Below are 24,187 nucleotides of genomic sequence, written 5' to 3'. Positions count from 1 at the left end.
CCTTGTCTCTCTGTTAGCATTGGCTCCTGGTCCCAGTTCCATTCCATTTGCTCTGCTGAAGCAGTGTGGCATCATGCTGCTGACCACAGCTTGGATTTGGGTTATCTGCTCTTGTTGGAACAATTCCCCCAGAAGCTGCAGTGATGAGTTAACCATCTGAGGTCAAGAAGAGGACATTAAATATAATCAGCAGCTCCCTTAATCTTAAGAGGAGAATCCTCATTTACTTCAATGTGTGTGCTGATCAAAGCATGATAGGAGCTAGGATGTGATACAAGAACAGCTATTTCCCAGGAAGGATTTTTTTTCTCCTCTTTTTAAGGGCAGAAAGGAAAAGCACCAGGAGTTTTGAATTGTTGGAACTTTTTCTCTTGTGGTTCAACTAATGCAGCAAATCAACTGCACTTGACCAGTGCTTTTACATGTTAACTAACAGCTAACATAATCTGAAGCCCTAGGAAAATAGGTTGTAGCACAGATGTAAGACACTGAAGGAAGACAGTAATTTTTTCCTGTAGATGGGAAATGCATATGTTGCCTCACTCACTTGTCATTACTGAAACTATAGGTAGGGACAAAAATAGAAACTACTGACAGCTTGATTTCTTCATGCTGGCACTGAGCTACAGCAGAGCTCTACAAGACCCTATAAATATGCAAGCGAAGGGAAATCCTACACAAGTGCTATCATACTGCTATAGTATACTGAATAGAATTAGCTTTATTGCAACCAAACAGTATGGACAGAGTCTGCTATTCAGAGCTCCCCTATCTCAGGAACAATGTAAAATGTGAACCAAAGGCTGCTAATCTGGCCTGTTTACTGGGAACAGTTCCAAAATATATTGTTGGAAATGACTAGAAAAAGCTTTGCACAGCTCTTATGGAGCAGCCCTTTCTTCTTTTTAAAGTGAAATGTCCTTGCAGAAATTAAACACTCTTTAATAAAAAAAAGGAAAAAAAAAATAAAAAAGGGAAGGGGAGGAGGGTAAGGGATCACTGTGGTTTAAACCACTTATTAAAATTTGTGAAGGATCCAGCATTCATTGAAAATGCTCCCCCCACCCCCAAACCTAAACCAACAAAAACAAGCCAACCTCATGAATAGTTCTTCCTAGCTTCCTGCACATTGAATATGCATGTTAAAGGACAAGGAGCCAAGAGTCGCTGTGTTTTGCTTTGCTTGGAATATTTTTTTCTATGAAAATATTTCCTATTTCATTTTCACATTGCTATTTTTGATATGTCAAAGTCAGGGGCCATGCCAAGGAGAGGCTGGTGAGCTGGCCACAGAGGGGATTTCTGCCATGGTTCACAGTGGTGAACAGAAGCACGATGTACTCCACTTGTAAATGATGCTCCCTGCACCTCCAAGCAGGGCTCACAGACATGGCAAGAGCAGAAAACACTGCTGCTGGGGCTGGGAGGGGAGTAGGTGGGGTGAAACAAGAGTCAAGCAGAATTCAGGGTAAAGGCACCCCCAAAACTGGGAAGTACTCATTAGGCATGAAATCCTGGAGCTTTTCATTGCTCTCAACAGAAAATACTACTTGTGCCATCACGTGAGCCCTGCCAAGTATGTCTCCCCTCAAAAGGACTCCATAATCCCCTTCTTTCATTCACATCTCTAAAGTGGCTCCAAATCCCTCATTTTTCTAAATTGCTGTTGTAAGTTTGCTTCATGATTTAGTTGGTCTCACTTCTTATTTTTTGGATGTGGCAACAGATTCATCCTCATTAGAACTGATCAGTGTATACAACTACAGTGTAAACACTTCTATCTTCCTCCTGGTTCAGGCAAAAAACCTTGACCCCCATACCAGTAGAAGTGAAATGTTTCCAAAACACACAGGCAACTAGAAATGTGACTGTTTAAAAGCCTCCAATTTAAACACGGTTCTCCAGGAAATCATGACCAGGCAAAGATGACTCGTCCCTGATGAGAGGTTTGACTCTGTAACAATTTGTTGGCCTGCTTGTACATTGTTATTTTATTGTCTATACCATGGAGCACTTACCTCTTAATATGTCTGATAATAAAAATCCCACAGAAGTTTAAATTAGTGTAAGGCTCAGCGATCAGGCTTAGCTGTGATCTGGGGTCATTGACCCTCATATCAAATCATGTCACCTTCATTAATAACTGAACCATTGACCCTGAAATTCAAGGAGCTTTCCTATGATTTCCTAAATTCTGGAGCTTTTATCCTGTCAGCCACAAACTCTTACAAGGCAGTGAGATTCCCACTGGCTGACTCTGTCCTCCTCCCGGTTCTTTTCTGCTCTAATCTTGTTCCTGGTATTTTCTGTGTTGTGTTACCTGCCCCAGATTTTGTCATGTAGTGGGTACTGTACAACTGCTGCAGGCTGAGGCCGTGCAAGGATGAGCACTGAGCAGGCTCCTGCCTGTCCAGGTGCAGGGTGTGCACTGAGGGGCTGCACATTTTCTTTTTTAGAGAGCTGACCTTCTAAACTGGTGTGATTGCTGCCAGCATTCACAGCAGAGAGAACAGAGATGGACCTGTAATTTCATTGTGCTGTCCCACACAGCAATATCTACCACATCCTTCCCCCAAAACCTCTCCAGAGCTGCTAGAAGTGAAGAGTTCAGTGGTTTAATTTTCTGTTGTCTTGCCAAGTTAGAATGGGATTAAATGCTCTCAAGGTCTCTGGACTATCACTTTACCCAAAACATCCATCCCAAGCATTCAAAGAGGTATAGAGGCTCTGCATAGCTATTTATTTTAAATGCCTGATTAAAATTTAATGAAAACAGGAAGTCAGGGGAAAAGAATAGATTGCAAGAACGAAGAAATCCAGGGCTTTGTCATTTTTAACTCAACAACACACAACACTGAAGAAAAACCCAACACCCACCACATTCAATTGCAACTGAGGAATATTTTCACAATTGTACTGAGGCCACTAATAGCATATTTTGTCATTGACAGGGGAGTTTATGAATTAAGAATGAAACCAATTTTTTTACTTATTACACAATTTTGATTGTGTTTGTAAATTGTCACCTCAAGGTAACCTAAAATTGCTCTTCTTAAACCCTGCAAACTTTAAGATTTTTTTTGATATTCTATTTTTTTTTTCCTATCTCAGCAGCAATAAATATTGCAATATCACATCCTTAGCAGAGCAGCAGCTCTTCTGTCCTGGTATCTTTCTGGTTTTCCATTCTTAAGCATATCTAATTGTCCAAATAAATAATGAGGGCAGAGACAAAGGACTGATTTTTCTGAATATCAGTCACATGCAAAAGACCTTCATGCTTTTTCTGACTTCTAGAGCTAATTTTTCCTATGTCGCTTGCATGTTTTTATTTTTCCTATATGTCCTTGTTTTACAAGGAAATATCCTCTTTGCTGAAAACATATGAATTAGAAACAGTGTTTTGCCAGGCTGCATTACAAAAAGATTTATATTCTGTTGAAGTCTTCTTGCATTTTTAGGCTGTGGGAAGCAGGACCCCCATAAAGAGGCTGCAAATGCCCCTCAGCCATTTTCCAGTGCCACTGTCACCTTGACTACCCGTAGGTAGTCATGGGGTACTTACAAACCATCAGTGTCCCAATCTGTTCTCCTGTACCAGCCCTATCAAAAATAGATGGATGTTAAAATTCTGTATTAGCCTCTCACTGCAAAGGCAGCATATGTAGGGTTCTCAGCTAGGGCATCCGGTGGCTCTGGATATGGTATAATTATGATAGCTTAATGACAAAATAAGTTTTCACTTGCCAATGTCAAATTAATCCTGTCAGTACATACGTCACTGCTAGTGCATTGCTCAGTGTACCCTTACAATATGCATAATACCATGTCTACTTGCTTCTGCTTCTCATCATGTGGTCCTCTTGGTGCAGATGCTGTTCAGCCACTTAAAGAGCTGTAACACTACCAAGGGAAAGAAGAAAAAAAAAACCAGTATGTTATACTGGAACGAATATAATGAGCCTAAAACCTTGGAAGTCTTCCTTTGTTCATCATTCTTGCTGCAAATAGTCACAGCCTTGTGGATTTCTCTATTATTTCAGCTGTAAAAATCATATTGAAATTTGATGTGAATTATTTCTGGAGGTAGTTAATTGGCTGACTAGGTGTATATGTGAGGAGAGGTAGCAGGGAGCCCATAAGTGACCTTTTCCCTTGTTAGATTGCTCCCTGGCCAGCTGGACATTTGGTATCCTAAGGTGAAGTGTTTTTTAAATTATAGTTTCATGGCTTTGCCCCTTTACAAGACAACAATTTCTCTGTGTTAATTCGCCATATCGAGGGGAGGAAAGAAAGTCAGCTGCTGCAGAATATCCCTTATGCTTTAAGAAAGCATGGCACTAATTGCTGGGAGACTTTTGCAAAACAAAATCCTGTGTGGCTCGGTCCACGCCTGCACACTCCAGTCGTCCCTGCTCCGTGCCAGCATGTCACAGGTGCACACCACAAGGGACAATGCAGCAAATGTAATTGGGAGGCAGGTGGCATTAACTTGGACTCCGTAACACATTCATCCCAAGGTGCACTCGTGCATCTGTTAGAAAGTGAAATAATATATTTTTTTTAAATTCAGTTGGTCTAACAGAGATTTGAGCCATATGAAAATATTTCCCGTCTCCTAAACACAACAGCGAGAAAGTTACTAAAAGTCCTCGGAGACTGTGAGTGAGGTGGGGTGGAGGCTGCTAATCTTAGGGAAAAAGCAAGGGGCTGTCAGTTTACACAGAAGTGGGTCAAGTGTTTTTAACACACTTGAGAGGGCTTTTTCCTCCTTTGCTTTCGCTTTAATATCAGCACAAACTTTTTCTTTCTAGATATGAACCTTTTGTAATTGCATTAGTGCTGCATGCTCTGGCCGAGCCAGTCACTCTCCTGTGCTCAACCTTCCCTGCATCTTTCCAAGAGCCAGGGCAGAGCCTCTCGACATGGGACCCTTTGTATTTCTGCTCTGAGTCCTAACAAAGGGTGTTTATTCTATATCTAAAACACAGAAAGGACCCCAAATGCTTGTACTCTTACAGGGAGCCTGAAAGTAAATCTTGCTGAGCTGAACTGCAGCAATCTCTGGGGTGGAGTATAACAGCTATAGTACAGCATACACAATCCCTCTATAGGAGAGGGAGGCTGGTGCCAATTCCAGGCAAAACTATGGGGAATGGGATTCAAATGAGCACAGATGCCATGTGGCTCACAGACAAAAAACAACCAGCACAGCACTGCAAAAATGCACGTTGGTTTTAGTAGCCTTTGGTGGACAAAATACTGCTTTTCTATGAAGGATACCTAAACAAGGCAAACAACATAAAAATTATATCACACATTTTGAATGCCACATGCTTCCTAATCCCTAGGGGAGTATTTTCCCCATCTGTCTCTGTTCCTAACTCCACTACTTAACTCTCATTTTAATCTGGAGCTGGGTCCAGCCGTAATCCAGAGCTCTTTGGAGCACTTTGTATGTGAAGCTGCTGGGAGGGTCCCATTGCTCCTCTCCCAAGGTCTGCTCCAGCCTCTCCTGGCAGTTTGCAGACTTTGTCCTCCAGCTGCATCTCCAGCTCTTGGCTGGTGACAGATCCAGGCAAACGGAAATTGTGAGGTTTCGATAACCTGCAGCAAGTGTTTTCCGTCTCCCAGGAGAGAGCTGCGCTGGAAAACAATTTGGAAGACAGGAGCAGAGATCTGGTGTCATTTTTGGTGCAGCTACTACAGTTCCTTGCTGTGAGCCCTTATCAGTGGAGTCCTTGTAGAGCTGCTCATCAGCAGAGATCCTGCAGGCGAGCACAGCATTATTGCTTCGTCCCATGTGGCTTTTTTTATCAGTGCTGTTCTGTCTTCTAAACCTTCTGGAGCTGCTGTAATTGGGTACTTTGGGGTGGCTTGGCTTTTTTTATAGTGTAAGTTAAGTTTTTAGACTGGGCTTTAGAAATAAAAATAAAAATAAAATAAAGCAAAAGAAATCAAAATAAAAGTAAGGACAGGAAAGTAAAAGAAAGTTAAAGGAACTAAAATAAAAGAAATTGAAATAAAATAAAATGAGAAATAAAAGTAAGCATCTGTAGTTAGAAGAAAGGAAATTAAGTTCCAAATAAATAAATTCTACTTCTATTTCTTGGAGTGATCTAGGACAGCTGATGGAGATTGACACTCTTAAGTTACATGAATGTTTTGAACGTGTAAAGAATGCTTTATAAATTCAGCTTCGTTTGCTGTGATACACTTTCCAAATTAGGATACTGCAGAGCAGATTGTGAAATGGTGATTTACATGACTTGAGGATTTTGCTCCTTGTGATTAAACACAATAGCACTTCCTTTGGTTCCCTGTAGAGTGCATTTAAAAAAATGTATTTAAATGTATGTAGAAATGTGTTTAAAATGCAGGTTATTTCCACAAATATAAAATATCAGGAAAAAAGTGCATTATTGAGTGCTGTGTAAAGTACAGCTGAGCATGTCTAGAATTGCAACATTCAAAAGGAGAAAATAAAATTACAACCAAGAAAAATATTCAAAGTACCGTATTTTTTTTTTTCCTGGCAGGAAAGTGAAAACATGGAGTTTTGTTGGCTCATTCTTCCTTTTGCAAAGGATTTAGTGCTGAGCTTTTACCTCTCTACATGATATACTGCAGTGAAATGCACAAAAATTTGGGATTAGATATGAGTTGTAACATCGAGTAAATTTTATGTTGAAAAATTTAGAGTGTGCCAAGGAGCCAGCTCCTCGGACAAAAGACTAACATGAATAGGTTAGAGAATTATTAGCCTCTAATAATAGATGATATACTATATATCAAGTAATGACTACTTATTATCCTGCATTTATCTGTTACACGATGTCCTTTTTAATTACCTACCCTGCCGCCACGGGGGCCGGCAGCTGGTGCAAGAAATGCTGCAAAGCTCATGCCTTCTTCCCTCATAAAATGAAAATATCTTCCCAATCTGTGCCCTTGCAGTTGTTAAACATGGGTTTCCCAGGAAAAACAAAGCATCCGAAGCATGTCTTTTTTGGGCAGTAATTATTAAGGAAGGTTGTGTTACTGAAATTGTGTTTCAACACAGTTACATCCAGTGGAGAGCAAAACTCTACCTGACTGTGGTTCTTCCCTTCAGATTTTAATTTCTTCTGCTGCTCGTCTAGGTGAGGAACGGATAAAAATAGATTGTTAGATGAGGCTGTTGCTTTTAATTATATTCATAATGAGAATTCACCATCCTTAATTCAATAGTGCAGTAGAACGGGGGAGGGCAGGGTTGTTTAACCTCATTTCCTAAGGAAATGAGGCATATAGCATCCCACGACCCACCCACCTGGACCCAGGCCTCTCCTAACAACATGTGAATGCTTTCTAAGTGGGCTTAAAAGGGGAGAGAAATCTCAAAAGTTACATTTCCTCATGGAAATTGGGGTGAGTGCAAGGAAAAGCTCCACATTGGTGTGCCAGGCAGGTAAATTCAGTCATTATCTCTGCTGATGGCAGCCCATGGCCAGTGACATCCCCTGCCAGCTGAGGAACAGCAGGGCTGGAGGAGCTGGGCATCAGGTTTGCTGCTGGGGCTGAACTTTGGGATGGGGAGCATTGGGCAAAACCAGAGGAAATCACTTTTGCTCACAATGCCTGTTTTCAGGTAGGAGCATAACCTCATTTTACACTAATTCTTCCCAGTGTAATGTCAGTGCAGGCAGCCTCCTGGCTTTGGTGAAATCAGGGCAGAATGAGGAGCTGGTTTTCTTTCTGGGAGCAGGACAAAGCTCAGTGAAAATTGGCCACTGTGCTTTTGGACCTGCAGTGTTGCAGGGGACCTTTCCCATGCTGTGTCCCCAAAAGAGCAGTTCTCCCCCCTGCTTCCCTCCCTCCATCTGCTCCCACACCGACTGCTCTTGGAGCTGGCAGCACATTAATAAAAAAATGTAAGTTTTATGGGACAAAGTAAATAAGGCAATTCATATATCATTCCTAAGACACACAGAAAGGAGGCAGAGAAAAATAACCAGCCAATATTTTATATGAGGATATTTCCATGAGTCAGCTCATTTTCACATTTCTGGGCTTCCAGCTGCAAGCTCTGCTGTGTTGGCTTATCTTCTACTTGAGGCCTGGCATGTGCCAGAAGTAGCTTATAATTGGCTGTGTTTCCCCTTTGTAAATGGTAATAATAGAGCCTTTATCAGCAGAGAATGGCTGAAAATTTGGATGTCTTTAATTTCATCACAACTTGTAATTTTTTTCAGGTCTAATATTACACAAATAGATCTCTGAGCTCCTTGTTCAGATTGCAGGGCTGAGAGCTGAGGGGTTGATTTTTGTAGGTGGGATATTGAACTGCCCTTCAAATGTTCCCTAAGCAATGGCCATAGAGCTGAATTTATCCTGTAGCCCTTGTGGCAGGGGTTTCATTAACCCCTTGGCTTAAGAAAAGTCACAGTAGTTATGGCTCAGCCTGACTGGGAGAGGCTGATGCATTTGTTGTGGCAGCCTTAGTGTTTATAGCAGGGCAAAAATGCAAGGTATTTTCAATGTATTTTAATTCATTTGAGGTTTTCAATGAACTCACCTCAGCCTTTTAAACTCCTCCTGAGCTTGCTTCCTGTGGATTTCAAAATGACTAAATTTAACTGGGGGGAAAGCAGCTCATTCAATATGATTTCTAAAGACAACTATGCAAGCTTTATAGAAAATGAATTTTAAATTTCTACATGGCAGAAGAATTTGGTTGATCACAGGCATAGAAAGGATGTTGCAAGATTTATTTGGCCAGTCACAACTTGAATTTTGAATAAATTCTGTCAAGCTGTTAAAAAAAATGTGGAAATACATCACTTGACGCATTCAGATCACAAATATGTTTGAAGGGAACTGCAATCTGCTCAGAGATATCCTGTGAATAAAAAAGATTTCACATGTGTTTAATATATTCCTTTTTGAGGAATTAATTGTCCACCAGCACTGACAAGCATGGGGGATGGAGGAGTGGAATGGGAGCGATTTGCAGTTCTTAGTGGGAATTAGTGGCATGACTATATTATAACAATCATAATTAAGCTTTGTACTTGAACAGTGCCTTACCTTGGGGAATCTCAAGGCACTCTGTCAAATTTATGGGGAAATCCCGGGGAAATAAGTGATTTCCCTGCAGATCTGCAAAAATTCAGTGGCAGAGCTGTGAGCAGACCCCAGGTGTCCCGACTCCTGGACTCTGGCTCCAGCTCACAGCAGGAGCTGCCTGATTCCCCTGTCACAAACGGGGCAGGACTCAGGAGCTCCAGGAGCACAGCCTGGGGGTGCAGGTGGTGCTGGGGGCACTGGGGTGCCTCCCTCACCTGGGGCTGAGCAGGGAGCAGTGACACAACAAGGGTGGCGGGCAGAGGGAAGGTGACAGCAGGGACAAGCAGCTCACACCAGGCAGCCCTTCCAGTGCAACCTCAATAAAAATAACAGTGGAAAAACACACTTGGATGTTGCTGTAACCTTGGGGAAGTCCTGACTCCTCCATGCCTCAGTTTACCCACCTCTACATGGTGGCACTGTGGGAGGAGTTGTGGTGGTGGACTTTTCTTGGCACAAAAAGAAAAAAATCAGGAAATTTTACATAAGGATGTGGTGCTTGGAGCATCATTTGAAGTTTTTCATCAAGGCTAAAGTCCTTACCAGAAAAATGTGCTCTACTTTATATCAAAATTCAGCATTTGTGCAAGAAATACGCAGGGAAATTATTTATGTGTCATGAAGAAGACTCTGATGAGATGATCACAGGTGTCTGTTCTGTTTAAAATCCCTCAGGTTAAAAATCTGTACAACTTAATGTTTCTAACATGCTTTGAGACCTTCAGAGGCAAGGTCCCTTTGGACTCAGTAGGATGAATTGGCCTCCCTGAGTAAGCTGAGTTGAATTTTGTGCGTATGACAAGCAACATGTTACGTTATGGATTTGTTTGCTCCCCTGGCTTGTTTTACCAGTTTGTGCAGCCTGGTGAAAAACCAGACAAATTCACCTGACTGCACAGCCAACAGTAAGTTTTTCAACTAAGTGCCTTCAGAGGATGAAAAAGTGTTCAAAAGACAACTGGATTTAACATTATTCAGAATGTTTAAAGTAAGCAGTAAAACCTTAAACATTGATTTGGTATTTTACTGGAACAAATAAAGAGATTTAAAAATAGTGATTAGATGCTGAAAAGCACAGCTCCAGTGAAAATCCCCATATTTGCTCTGAATAAATCCTCTCCCTCCTGGGAGCAGGCTGAGTGTGGAGAGGAACAGAGTTATTGGCCTCTCTTGTTAGGCCCAGGCTGCTCATTTGGCTTGGTGAAGGGCAAAAGGATGTTTTTGGGTGCGTGTGAAGGAACCTATCAAGGAGCAATGGGCAGTGGTCCTGTGGATGGGAGCATGAGGTGTTTTAGAGGGAGCTGAGTTGTTGATTCCATGCAGAGAAATCCCTCCCCTCTGCCCTGGGACCAGGGGTCATGGCAGTGGCCTGGCGAGGGGCACTGCTCTCCAGCAGCACTCCTGGCATCTCTGCCAGCCTCGGGTCAGAGGACCAAGGGTATCCCACCAGAACTGGGACAGTTGGCAATCCTTGTTCTTGTGCAGACTGTGTGAAATGCACACCATTCCCCAGAGCTTACAGGCACAGTTACAAATGAAGCAAAGATGGCAGGAATGACATTCCCTTACTAATTATAGTGTGGTCCCATCTGTATATTTGGTGTTATGTCACCAACTCCAGCCTGCTTTTTTCTAGCAGGGAAATACTGCTGTAGGTCGAAGCTCAGTGCAAAAGGCTCCAGACCTCTAGTAAAGTTATAGTTGCTTGTTTAACGGGGGAAAAACTCTGGTTTTAAGAGTTGGAAATCTGAGATTGTGTTGGCTAAGGAGCTTCTTGGGTAATTCAACTGTTCATGTTTAAAAAGCACTTGGGTGTGGATAACATAACAGAGTTCAATGGCTGCACATTTCACTGGACCCCACTGGCTCCACTGGCACCTTGTGCATGGCAACAAAGCTGTGAGCTCACATCCATCCCTCCTGCATGGAAAAGGTGGGAGAACAGAAATCTTCCTGGCCATCAGCACTCTTCTTGGCTGCAGACTTTTTTGGTTAGTAGATACTCTGTGAAGAGTTTGGACTTTAGGACCTGTGCATTACCTGCAGGTATTCCCTCAGATAGAGAAGAGGACAGAAACTGCCCTACTGAATCACTCCATGGGGAGTTTCCTTTCAATCCTCTTGAGGAACTCATTTGTCCTCCTAGGGACTCAGATACAGTCCTGGAGTCCACGTCTCTGTTTCTGTTGGTGGAGTTTCCTGGGTCTTTCTTGTAAAATGGTTGCAATTTAGGACCTTGAAATTGCTCATGGAAGATGCCATTTGTCCCTCTGAAGGAGCCCTTGGGGTGCTTCTTTCTTGTACGTGATACTTGTGAGCAGTATTGGTGAGCCTCATGCTAAATCACACAGGACTGAGATTTTTAATTAGGGTAGAGGTGGGAGCCTCCAAATCTCATGTGATTAGAGAGTTCTCATAACTTTTACATTTATTATATAGTCCAATTAGCATATTTCTTACTTTAATGTCTCTATTGCCCTGTTCAATGTTGAAAATCCAAAAATAAGAGCACTTGCTAAAACTTGAAAGTCATGAAGTGAAAATAGTCCAGAAACAAAAGTAGAAATGTGTGTTCTTAATTTAATTCACTATTTGGGCTAAAAACAAATTAATGAAACTTTGGCAAAACAAGGAAACACCATAAATAATGACAAGGAAACTAAAATCTGAAAACCATTTACTTCTCCCCCGTCCACTGGTTGCGGGAGTGGCAAAAGGAATTTAAAAATTCAAACAAGGCTTTAAGCCACCCCAAAAGCAGGCTAGTGTGAGGAGGTGGAGGAGAACTGTGCAAAGATGAATCTCTCAGGGCTTGCGCCCAGACCTGTCCCGTGAGGTTCAAGCCCCTCTGTGCCCCCTGGTTTGCTGATACTTCCCAGGGGTGTTTGGTGGAGCTCATGTACAGGAGGGGAAGCAGATCCTCAAACAGCTTTATGGGTGAGGAGCTGCCACATGAAGGCCGTGGTGTCTCTGAAAGTCAAGGAGAATTTGTACCAGCAGAAATAGGCTCTTGGTTTCTTGTCATGCAGGAAGCCGTTGGTGGAGCCAGAATTTAACAAGTTCACAACTTAACAAGTCCCAGCCTAGTGTCTGGACTACCAGAATAGATTTTTTTCTCAAATACCCCCAATCACTCAATGCTTTTGTCAAATTTCTGTCTCTCTGTACCCAGTGTCAGCCTCAGCTTAACAATGAAGGTAGTCCCAGAAAACTTCTCACAAATAAGCAATCTATGCTCCCTGTTATGAAAGCAACCTCCTACTGTCTTGTATATTAATTCTGTTCTTGTGGGGCACTGCAAAGGTTGAATTTTCTCTGCCTGGAATGGTAAATATCATTGCTTTCATTTTTTTTAGGAACTCCAAGTTTCTGAAAGGCTTAGAGTGAGCCATGAAGGCTCCACCTCTTTCTTGGCCCTGTAACCTGTGAGCAGTTCAGCTGAGGCTAGAAGATTTGTGTATAATGGTTTGGGAAAGTTGTGAGTATAAATAGTAAGGAATTTGAGATGTTTTTCCCCTCTGTAATTCAACACTCAATAGCTTCCCCTTCCACCCTGCACATAAGGTGCTGTACCAAAACCATGGAAAGAATCTGTGGAGCTTCAGATCAAGGAAGTTCATAAGCTTGCAGGCTTTTTCCTTGATTGCTCTTTAATAATAATAAAAAAATCTTATAATATAATCTCCTCTGGAGAATAGCATAGCCAGAGGACTTTACAAATTTTCACCAGATCCTCTCACCAGGAGCATTTGCCCCAGGGCAGAGGCAGGACAGCCCTCTGATCTCTCATGCACAGTGTGGTAAGGGCAGGAGCATACAATAAGTGTTCATCCTCAACTTTTTCCTTTCTTTTCTTCTCCTTTCTCTTTCTGATAGCAGCTAGTGCTGAGAGAATGTGTTCAACTTCTCTAAGCTCCAGCCTCAGTCTTCTTTCCCATTACATATCTCACAGATATACAGGGCCAAGCTACTGGGCTGCAGCACACCAAATACCAGAATCTTTTATGTTGAAAAAGACCTCTCACATCATTAAGTCCAAACTCAAATGACTGGGGTCTTCTTGGCCCCAGCTCTCTGATGAAATGTCCATCCCTGAAATGCCAGGACAAGACATGCCTGAGCACAGAGGTTGCCATTGCATGTGACAGCAGTGCTTGGAGCTGGGGACACCCTGGCCTGGGCATCTCTGTAATGACAGGTTTGCTTTTAAGTGTCCTGCAGGTTCCTTGCATCTCCACAGGCATCTTTGTCTTAATTTCTCCTGTGCTTTAAACCCTGTGTGTAAAATGCAATGTAAACCTCAAAACACCCTCACCTATTCTAACAGAAATGTCATCTCTGAGCAGTATCCATGCAAATTTTCTGTAGCCTCTGTGATTTCAGCCCAGAGATGGGTCTCAGCTCTGCACTTCATCCCCAAAACCTGATTGAAAACCCCTCCTACAGCTCTACAATTACATTGACTCGGGCACAGATGATGGACAATCACAACATATATTTGTGTACATTCATTGCCAGGAATCTGATGTATGATTTCATTTTTAAATCTTGACTTCATTTTGCACCATGATATTTGAACATGCAGATTTACAAATCAGGCTCCAGCATTATTGTTTAAAGAACCCTCAATGCTTTTGGTAAAAACCTGAGTAAGTATTTCTTATATTTAGAGGCAATTCTGCTTATTGTCTCTTCATACCATAAGCTTTTCACTGACCTAGATTTTGCTATTTCATTTCCTATACGCTGTCCCACAGTACATTTGCATGGAAAGGAAGTCTTTTGTCTTTTAGTGTCCTCTTGCACTTGCTATTTCACCCACTAGCCAAAATCACACTCACAGCCCTGTGATGGTGTGAAGAGCTTCACTGGAAGTGATTGTGTGGCTGAGGACCCTGGCTTTAAACTAGAAGTAAAAAGCTATTACAGCTTTTAGCTTTGTAGAATCCTTGGGCTGAAGAGTGCTGGAGGACCAGCCTGCAGCAGAAGAGTGTGCAAAGAGGAATGGCTTGTGTGTTTTCCAGCAGTAGCAATTTACAGAAAGAAAAATGGACATAGTCAGAAACTGGCTTCCTTTCAGTCGGAGGGAATAGTCCTCCCCCTGGATGTATATTACAACTATAACTAAAGACACAAAGCAACATCTTGATTTTAATTCTGGTTTCAGTTTTAGCATGTCATTAAAGAGATACCTGTATTGACAGGAAGAGTTGTAATGCTTTTGGGGAGTTGTTATTATCGTATTACACGATTATGGTGTTTATTGCGGTGGTGCCTAAGGGCTGAATTTACAAATGCTGCAGATGGATTACATGGGTATTATGCTGCACACAGACATTTTGTTGCATGTTCATGTTGAAATCCTGTGAACTGGACAATGTAAACAAATTAACATTATCAGGGAAACCTGTTTTTAAGTTAACTTTCCCTGCAGACTATACCCAGCCAAAGGGCACTTGCTCTTCCTCTTACATCTCCTGCATCTCAACCATGTTCAAAAATGTTTTTACTAGCACATGTTACCAAAAACCTCATCCTCCTCAGAAAAAAAAAAAAAAAAAAAAAAAAGCAGACATGTTTTAAAATGCATTTGATCCAACCAGCTAGTATATTTTTAAACACGACAGTGTTATGTTTAACAGTGTGTTAGCATATGTCAATTAACTTGTTTCCGCAGAGTGCTGACAGAAGTGCCCCCGTCACCGCCAGCCCTGAGGGGCCCTGGGGCTCAGTCGAGTCAGCAGAAGGGAGCCTGTGCCCACACCTCCAGCCCACTGAAACTCAGCACTGGCTCTTCTGGACAGTATTAGGGTGGTGGAAGAGGGCATGGTAGATCTGAAGTAATTTCTCCTTCTGCTGGCTTTGATCTCCCCATGGTCGGGGAGATGCACCAGGGCTCCTCTGTCAGCACCCCAAATGATGTCTCCTGTGAGCACACACGTGAGCTGAGATGCTCTCACTGCACACAACACCCTTCCAGACAGAATAAATAGAGACTTTTTATCACACTGTCAGGAGATCACACCCCTTCCCTGTGCCAGATATAGATGAGATGGAGGAGAAAAAAATGCACGTGCACGTGCATGTAGCCCCTAAGTCCCCCTTGTACCCAGAGGAGGTGGTGAGGATGGCTGTGCATGTCTGGGGTGCTTTGTGTGCCAAGCCATGGCCATGGCCATGTGGGTTGCTCACCTCCCCACTGCTCCAGACCAAACTGGTCAGTGCAGAGGAAATGCTTTAACCTATTGTTGGCAGCAGCAGAGACCTTTCTGTCCAAAGACTGGCATGTGCTGGTGTATAAAGCCCTGGAAATGTGGGAACTAACCAGCCATATCCTGGCAGGACCTTCCTGTGCATCCCAGCCATGAAACTGTGCATGATGAGAAGTGGAGTGGGGAGCACACAGGTCGGGTCTCAGCAGCAGAGCAGGAATACACACTGCTTTCCATAGGGACGTGGAAGTGCCTGTCCATGCATGGCAGCTGCAGAGACACCATCGGGTGTTTGATGGGGCTCCCTCAGCAGAGGGTGTGGGAAGGGTAAATACATGGGTAGTTATGGCAGAGGAGGTGTTCAGGGTCTGTATCCCTGTGCCCTGCTGCTGTGGGCCACATGGTGTATCCATGTCCCAGCCAGACTCCGTGTGCAGGAGCAACCTCCATGAGGACAGACCTGCCTCTGCTGCTGTTCCTCATCCAGGGAATTTGGGCAACCTTCATTTCTCATTTCGAGATTAGCAAATGCATGAATGATTCCCACGTGTTCTGGGACAGTGTTAATGGAAACGGTAGAAATACCTAGAATAAGCAGTGTCCAAAAATAGGTCTCTTGTCCTGCCAAAGTCTTGCACATGTTCTTAACTTTCCTGCCTTGGGAAGCAACTCCTGGCACCCTGCAGGGCAGGAGAGTTTTTCCATTTGCTTCAGTGGGTGAGGGATTTCATTCTGCCTTAGAGACCTGTGGATTTTAAAAGGACTGTCCATAAGACACACTCAAGATTTTTGTAGGGTCGAAGTGCTTTATATTTTTAGCACTGACACAATGGCCATGAGGGAAAAGCACGTATTTGCCCTGCTCGAAGGGCATGGTCAGACATGCTGCTCTGCTGGGGCTGCTTGGGGTCAAGTTGTTATTGGCCCTGAACCATTTCTTCGGGTGCTGCACCTTCCTGCTACACAGCTTGGCTGCCATAATTGGAGCCGTGGAGCTGACCTACACCAGCCGAAACATGTTGGAAGTGAGGTTTTATAAATAGACTGTGTGGACAAAGGGTGTCTGCTCCAGGGTGTTTATGGGGCTGGGGAGAGGAGCTTGGGGCAGGGGATGGAGCCTGACAGCTCCCAGTGAGGCAGCACAGCCCTCTTTGCAAAACAGGGAGTGTGGTGCTGGCAGAGCCTGCGGCAAGCCCTTGGCACAGGGAAGGACGGAGAGGCCGTGACCCGGGGTGTGGGAGCTCAGCTATTTTCTCCCTGTGAGACTGGCTCCCAGGCCTTTGCTCATGCAAACCCTGACAGATCCCATCTAAATGAGTAGCTGGAAATTATGTGCTCCCTCCCTGGTCTGGGCTGGAGGTGAATTCTGCTACCAGTCTCAGGGAGTAGCTTCTGCTGCTGAATGCAATTAAAAGAACCAGAACTTGGCGCTGTGGGATCTTGCCCAGTGCTGGTAGTCAGGGTGATTGACACTGAATCCTTTGATTTCTCCAGAGGCATCATAATATTTTAAACTTATTATTAATTACAAGTGTATTAATCTCAGAATAGTATTAACAGTATTTCAAAATATAATTTTATCCTATCCAACCCACTGGGAAAAAGAAAAAAAGCAGTTTTGGATGAACTGAACAACTTTATAGACACTGTGCTTTATAACTAGATAGATTTTCCCTAGTTTGTTTCATTTCTATCTAATATTGGTGGAAGATTAAAGATACTGAATCAATGGCTGTAAAAGCTTACATTAAAAATTTGCAGTAAATGAGGAGAGGAAAATTTCATTAGAAACATAAATTGTAGCAACTGGAATGCCTGCAACTTATTTTTAGTATTCTACTGACAGTCACACTTGAAAGCTTTTTTTTCTAAATGTTTTATTTTCTCAGATTAAAAAAAAAAAGGAAGAAAATGACCTCTAATATTTTGAAATATAGAACTAATTACAGTACAGAGTGATCCTGGTCCCACTGAAGTCAACTGCCACATTCTTTATGACATTGCAGGATAGTGCCTCTATTAAGAAATAGTAAGGAAATGAGATACTTTAAAGAGAAGGATTTAAAATGAACTGGCTCTGTTGGCCTCTTTTGTAAAAATACCTTAGAGCCACTTTTATCAAGTCAAAAGGTTCATTGAAAAGAGAGAAATTAAAAGATGCTGCTCATGGAGCCTGGCAAAACATGAAGTTAGCAACAAATATCTCTCCAACCCAATTATAACATTCAAATCAAGGAGGAAAAAATTTATGAAATATAATAAAAGCTTTCTTTCCACTAAAAAAGTGTACTTGGAGGTGTCCAGACCTAATGGAATTACAAAGTCAGCATTATAGTGGGGAAAAATGTAATGCAAATGACAGTGAAATAATCAAATTTTTCTGATGGAAATAAGTGCAGTTGTTTGATGTAATTTTGACACAAAGCATAATTTCAGCATCAACAGTGAAGTTTAAAGAATCGGTGTGTCTTCATGAGATTTCTGTACAGAAAAGTCATTCAATGGGAAAATCTAAATCAGACTTCAGTTTGCACGTTGGCCCCTCTGCGAGAGAAAGCCCTAAATTATTATAGTTGCAAATAGAAAAATAGAGATTTCCCCTTTTCATTAATTTCTAGGCGTATTTTCCACTCAAAAGTCCAGCAAGATTGTGGCGTATAAATTACAAGAAATGTAATGTGACTGTTTTTGTGCTCACAGAAATTGAACTTTGGTTTATATCTCTAACACCAGCTCAGCTATTTAGAATTGTACAGCTTTCCACAGTGAGCTACACTGGGCTCATGTCATTGTGCTTCTTGAAGATGTAATTTTTCAATATCATGGGGATATATCCCAAACAATTAAAACAATTAAAGCAGGGCATGGCTTCAGTATTTTACTCAATCTCATAGTCTGTATGAAATATATTTGTAATTTTGTGTTCATTTCCAAATGGAGACAGATTCACACACCCTCACAGCCAAATTCAGGACAAGAAGCAACAATTAAATGAAGCCTGAGATCCAGTCCAAAGCAGGCATATACTCAATTTAATTTTTAAATAGCTTAATTAATAGTTTCAGCTAAAGCAAAGAAGTGAAAATGGGTCAAACTATGTAAACATTGGTTAGAAAAATACACTGTCCAGCCAAAGCATTGTAGAAGTGCTTTTAAGAAGAATGGCCTTTAAATTTAATTTAAACATGGTTTTCCAACTTAGGTAAAAGCCCAGTTCAGACAAGGCCCAAGCCAGTTTTTGCGCCACAAAGAATTACCGAGGTATGCTGCGAGTTTATTTAGTCTTTGCTTGTTCTGAGGCCGTGTTTCACCGTGCAGTCATCATTTTCTCCTCGCTGTCAGCACGTCGTTCCCTCTCAGCAGCTTGGAACTCACCGTGGGGAAGCCGCGCGAGGGCTGCGAAACGTCCTCCCCAAATATTTCCTGGAGTTTTGAACGGTCTGGGAGACGCTGCCATTGCACGCTGAGCGTTTGCCTTCTGCAGACCTCCAGGTTCAAGTTCTTACCGACACGGCCTGGACGGGTGCTGGGCTCCCTTACACATTCTCAAGGCCAGGAGGGTGATTTTATTCTGGAGTAGTCAGGGAGTAGAAGCGACACCACGTGTCTTATCTGACCAGGCATTGCTCAGCAGCCCTCACTTCATGGGAACATACACTTGTTAACTTCTTGGTAGCTCCTGGATTCCAGAGGGCCAAAATCATAAAATGCAAGGAATTTTTCTCAATCTAGAGAATTACCGTATTACAAAGAAGACTATTCTTTACTCAAAAAGACACCCATTTTTTGCAAAATTTTTCCATGATACTTAAATTTCAGTTTAAATGACTCAAGGGTATAATTTGAAAAGGGTAAGAGTGTTGTTTTTAAAAAATCATTTTTTTAATTCTACTTACATGACTCTATATATTTGTAGTTTGAAATTTCTGCAACACTGAGTTCTTTGCAGGTTTGCTGATTTTCAGTTAACTTCCAGGATCCTAACTTTTTGGTTAGAATAACTGAAAGGTTTCTGTTTGCTTGTGGAGTTTTGTGTTTTTTTCTGTTATTTTTTTAAACTTTAATTTGATTAAGTTAATAAAAAGAAAAAAGAAGAATAGAAAAAATTTAGATGGTAAGTACCAAGACAGGCTCAGGTATATTGCTTCAGGAAGATGTCATTGCCATCCCCTCCATCAGCACTTCTTATTGGTATGATAAAGTTTGGGAGTTTGAGCCTAAACTTTGGCTAAGTGTTATCACATGGGAATTTCCCCCCAGTTCTTACACTTCCCCCTTGATTTGTGCAGAGCAGGTCATGCAGGAGAAGTTGGCAATGTCTGAAGGTGTCACTGCTCTTTGCCAGCCATCCCCTTTGGAGTGTGAAGTCAGGTTTGGGGGAGGAAATCTGTGGTTGGTGGCTTTTTGTAGAGTACGTGGCTGGCAGATGAGACTGTTTTGGCCTTCCTGATCTGAGCGCTTTTTTTTTCCATTGTAAAGGATGACACAATCTGTGCAGACAACAAAATCTAGCTAGTTATTCTCTCCACCTGCAGAACATCTGCAGCACGAGGGGAACGTATCAAAGATCCTTATAATGAAGGACAGTTTTTACTGTTTATGTTCAAAAGCAAAACCACAACAGGAGACAATATCCCTTTCATGAGAATGAAGCAAACAAATATTTTGAGCTGGAGAACAGGCTGGATGAGCTGACCTACTCCAGCTTGTTTGAAAAGTTAGACGTGTCAAAGGTTCTCTGCCAGGCAAAGGGAAGATGTAGGAGAGGTTTTTATAAATGGCAGTTGGGCAATTAATGTTAACCATCAATATCAGAATGGCTTAGATTACATGATTAACTAGTAAGAATTTTGAGCTGGCTGGTAATTTTGGATTAAATAGTCAGGCAGCCAGTGACTTGAATATTGATGAATATCCTGTGTTTTATTAATATGCATTCTCTATAAATTAGAGGCTTAGTACACAAAGAAGAATCCTAATGCTCTTGCTATTTTTCATTGCCACAGGTAGAGCTGAATAATTCATAACAATTAATTTATTTCAGTGATTTAGCCTTTTGGGGCAGGGGGGAGGTAGGGGGGAAGTTGAGCACAAGTAGTCTGCAGGTAATCTTTTCCATGTTTATTTATGATAAATAACTTACTAGACACATTTGAAGACTAATTTTTAGTTGTGGGGATTTTTTTTTTAATTTTAAATTGGTGAAATTGGGAGGAATATGGGTATAAGTGCGAGCAATCTGACAGTCAGTACAGGAACCTAAATGAATTTTAAATTGCAAAAAAAAGCCCAGCTAATTGCAAATACAACACATACAGGGTCAGGCTCATGTTGATTTGTATTGATTGGTGCAATGCTGGTTACATTGCATATTTCTGCTCTTCATTTAATTGATTCTAGTACTTGAGGACCAAGATTGTCTTACAAATATTTCTGTCCCTAAGCCATAGGTAAACTGCTGCCCCTTTTGCAGCCAAGGGAAGTTTTACACTTCGTTCTGAAATATCCGGGATTCTACCTGCTGATGACAACATTTCTGAAAATCCTTTTTGGAACACACTGAGCAATAACACATCCAACACGACTGACATTTTATATTTGTGCAAAGTTTCAGAATATCCATACGCAGATTTTAAATTTTTTTTTTAGGCAATGGGAGATGGTGCCATCAATATGAGACAAAATGTTGCAGCACAAAGATCCTTTGCCAGTCCTGCAGCTCAGGGAGGCTGCAGCCCTGTCTCACACTCATATCCTGAGCAGGTAATATCCAGAAACACATAAGGAGGAGGAGGAGGCTGCATGATTACTGCCTCTCCCTTTCTCTGGTTCTTACAACACACTCACAGCAGTGAGACTTGCATAGCACGCAATAAATCATTGCCTCATTATGCTCCTTCTGGAGGTTTGTTTAGGGCACCTATTCTAGTACTGGCTGCAGAAGATTATTTGCTCTTCCCAGAAATTTCTCTCTGGTTTGATTTGCACACAAGGAAAAAAATCTCTGTCACTTATTTTAGAAATAATTTCTTAGTGTGCAGAACAATTTACATTATAGAATTGCCTAAGAAAGTAATTTCAGCAATGTCTGGATGGGATTTTAATTTGTAGGTGGGTGATTTTGTTGAGAACAGGCAAAGGTTAAAGACGGTTTTTGTGTTTTTGTGTTTTTGTGATTTATCAATATGAAGTATTAATAAATGAAACAGAGGGTCTTCCTCCCCTCTTTACTTCCTTCCTCACTTTTTGCCTGCCTTCCTTTTTGCTTTCCTTCTTCCCTTCTTTCTTGTGTACATAAAAGCTGATGATCCCTTACCTAGACAGATCTTGTTGAATTATTGGAAAAGAAGCCTAAGTACCTCACTAAAAAACATTGTAAGGTCTTAATTCACTTTTTCTGTATGCCTTTAGCCAGCCCTAGTTCACAGCTGGTGCAGGAGGGCACCGGACTGATTGATAGAATAGGCATTTTGACACTTGATTTTGAATTAAGGAGACAAATTTTCCTAATAAAAAGTGTGCATTAGTTAGCCTAATTTACTAATGAGGAGCAGTATTGCTGATTTTGATAAAACAGTATTTATTAGCCTTGCACCAAGTAAATGCTGGAATAACCTAGATTGCAACTGCAATGGATTTGAACGGCCAGAGCTGAGACTTTGGAGAGCAGGTGGGTACACTGCAACACGGCTGGGTTTTGCTGCAGTGACAATGTGATCTAGGATCTGATCCAGGCTCCTCAGAAATCAATGGAAATTCTAACCTTGACTTTACTGGGCTTTGGATCCTGCTCCAATTGTACCAGGATGGAAATGAAATTACTCCAGCTTGGCGGAAGAATTTTCTGGCTTAACAGATGGAGTGTTTTGAATGGATGGGTGTGTTTGTGTAAGGGGTCCTGACTTCAGGTTTGAGTGTTTTTGACACGTGCCTTGCCATGGTCCTCTCTCCTAGTCACAGTTCCCTGAAACACAATAGTGGTTTTGTGACCACTCACAGACATCCCAGATGAACAATAGTATTTAATAGATGATTGTAACATAAAACTCAAAATCATTGTAAGCTTGCTCAAAATGTGACCTGCCTTCACACAAAAGCTCCCTAAGCTTTCTGAACCTCACAGCAAAACTGGATGTGTTCACAGCCATAAAGAAACACAAAACTAAGTCACTTTGGTGTATTTTGAGGTTACACTGCACATCCTCCTGCACCATTGTATCTCAGAGTCCTGGGTGCAATTCTCATTTGGTCTTAAACCCTTACAAAGAGCCTAGGAATAGAAGATGTGCTGAGGTAAGGGCCAGAAAAGACTTTTTCCAACACCCACTGCAACCTGAGTTCCCCACAAACAATCAGGACTCAGCGAGAATTGTACCCAACTTTTTTTGATGGAAGTGCAGTGGTGACCTTCTAGATTGATTAAAGATGTGACATTGATTGACTTTGAAGGGAGCCACATCCACCCTTCTTCTGCCAAAAAGGCAGTGGCTGCAATGTGAAGCCTCAAGAATGGGGCATTGCTTTTCCAAGTACATGGAAGACATCCAAGGGTAACGGGATAATGCAGATAATGGGATAGGGTTTGTCCCCTCCTCTCCCTCAAATACCATATAGCTAGATTTTGGCTATCCAGCCTCATGCCTTAGAAGACTTTTCTCTTATAAATACTTAAAAGATGAAATAGCTGAGGAAATGAGCTCCTTTTGCAGGTTATTTAGGATGTTTGGTGGTTGAGAATGTCAAAAAGGACTGGTGATGTTGACTTTGCAGGAATCTTTAATGGTGGTGGGGGTATGAAGCTGTGATGTGGTGTCAGTGGAAGGGATGGTGTGGTGGAGGAAAGCTTTATTCCTGAGGCCACCCCTGAGGATTGTTCACACTGTCACCTTGGGGTGTCAAGTTTGAGAGGTGCTAAAATGGCCCTAATTGCCAAAGATACAGAGCATCTTAACAATATCTGGTCTCTTTAAGGCACCTTGAGTTGGCACTGAGGAATATTGGCCTCCAAAACTGCCACTTTTGAAAATCTAGGCCACTGAACCTGATATGAACTATCAGAAAGCAGAGACAAGGGAGCACTTATGTTGGAGGATGTATAGTGGCTTGAAAACTACAAATCAAAATAATTCACCTTTTTATGTGCAAATCTCCTTCTCTTTGATACACAAATTGAAAAGCTGTCTGGTTTCCTTGTAGTTTCCATAAGCAAGCAATGTGTGACTGCACCCTCTAGAATGCTGTTTAAGTGTTATTTAAAGTGCAGACCTGTTCAAGTCAAGCAAGCTCATCTGTATGCTAGAACTGAGCCCACCAAACCTTACACCTAAAATCAGCAGGGAAGGGGGTCTTGAGTGCCACAGCTCCCTGGTGACAAGGGCATGCAGTGACAAACAGTGAAGTACCAAAAGATCAAAGCACTTTTTCAGGCACAGCAATAAAATCAGAGAGAGAAAAACACCAGGTCCTGGTGCAGGTGTCTGCTCTTCCAAAGCAGCCTTTGTCAGCCCATGCCAAGGGGGTGAAGGCAGGAGCTGCACACTGGCAGTAAATAAACATCAGCAAATGAAAATCCTGTGTGGTGCATTTCTGAGCTGGGAGAAAGGCTGGAGAGCCACTGCATGAAGCCCACATGGAAGGGATTACTGGATATGCTGAACTCATGGGGAGTTTATTGAAAAATCTCAGTGCAAGCACAGAAAGACAGTGTGATGTGTTTTGCTCATATTCCAGAGTTGTTTCCCCTGGTTGAGCACCTCAGTGCAGGTCCTGTGGAAGTCAAGAGCTGTACTGCCTTTCAGAAGGATTATGGCCCTAAATAGCTTCTTTAGGAAGTGTACTTTGCTTGGTGATAACACAAAGCAGAGGGT

General features: G+C 42.1%; 1 protein-coding gene across 2 annotated transcripts in view; it reads left to right on the top strand.

Annotated features, from left to right (window-relative positions):
• Positions 1 to 24,187, top strand: part of MAF (MAF bZIP transcription factor) — a 196,069-nt gene that overhangs the window by 36,545 nt on the left and 135,337 nt on the right. The gene's annotated exons all lie outside the window — the stretch shown is intronic.

The sequence above is a fragment of the Lonchura striata genome, chromosome 13, assembly GCF_046129695.1.
Source record: "Lonchura striata isolate bLonStr1 chromosome 13, bLonStr1.mat, whole genome shotgun sequence".
In the NCBI taxonomy this organism is placed as follows: domain Eukaryota; kingdom Metazoa; phylum Chordata; class Aves; order Passeriformes; family Estrildidae; genus Lonchura; species Lonchura striata.
Note: the sequence above shows the minus strand (reverse complement) of the source record. Positions and strands in the feature narration are given on the sequence as shown.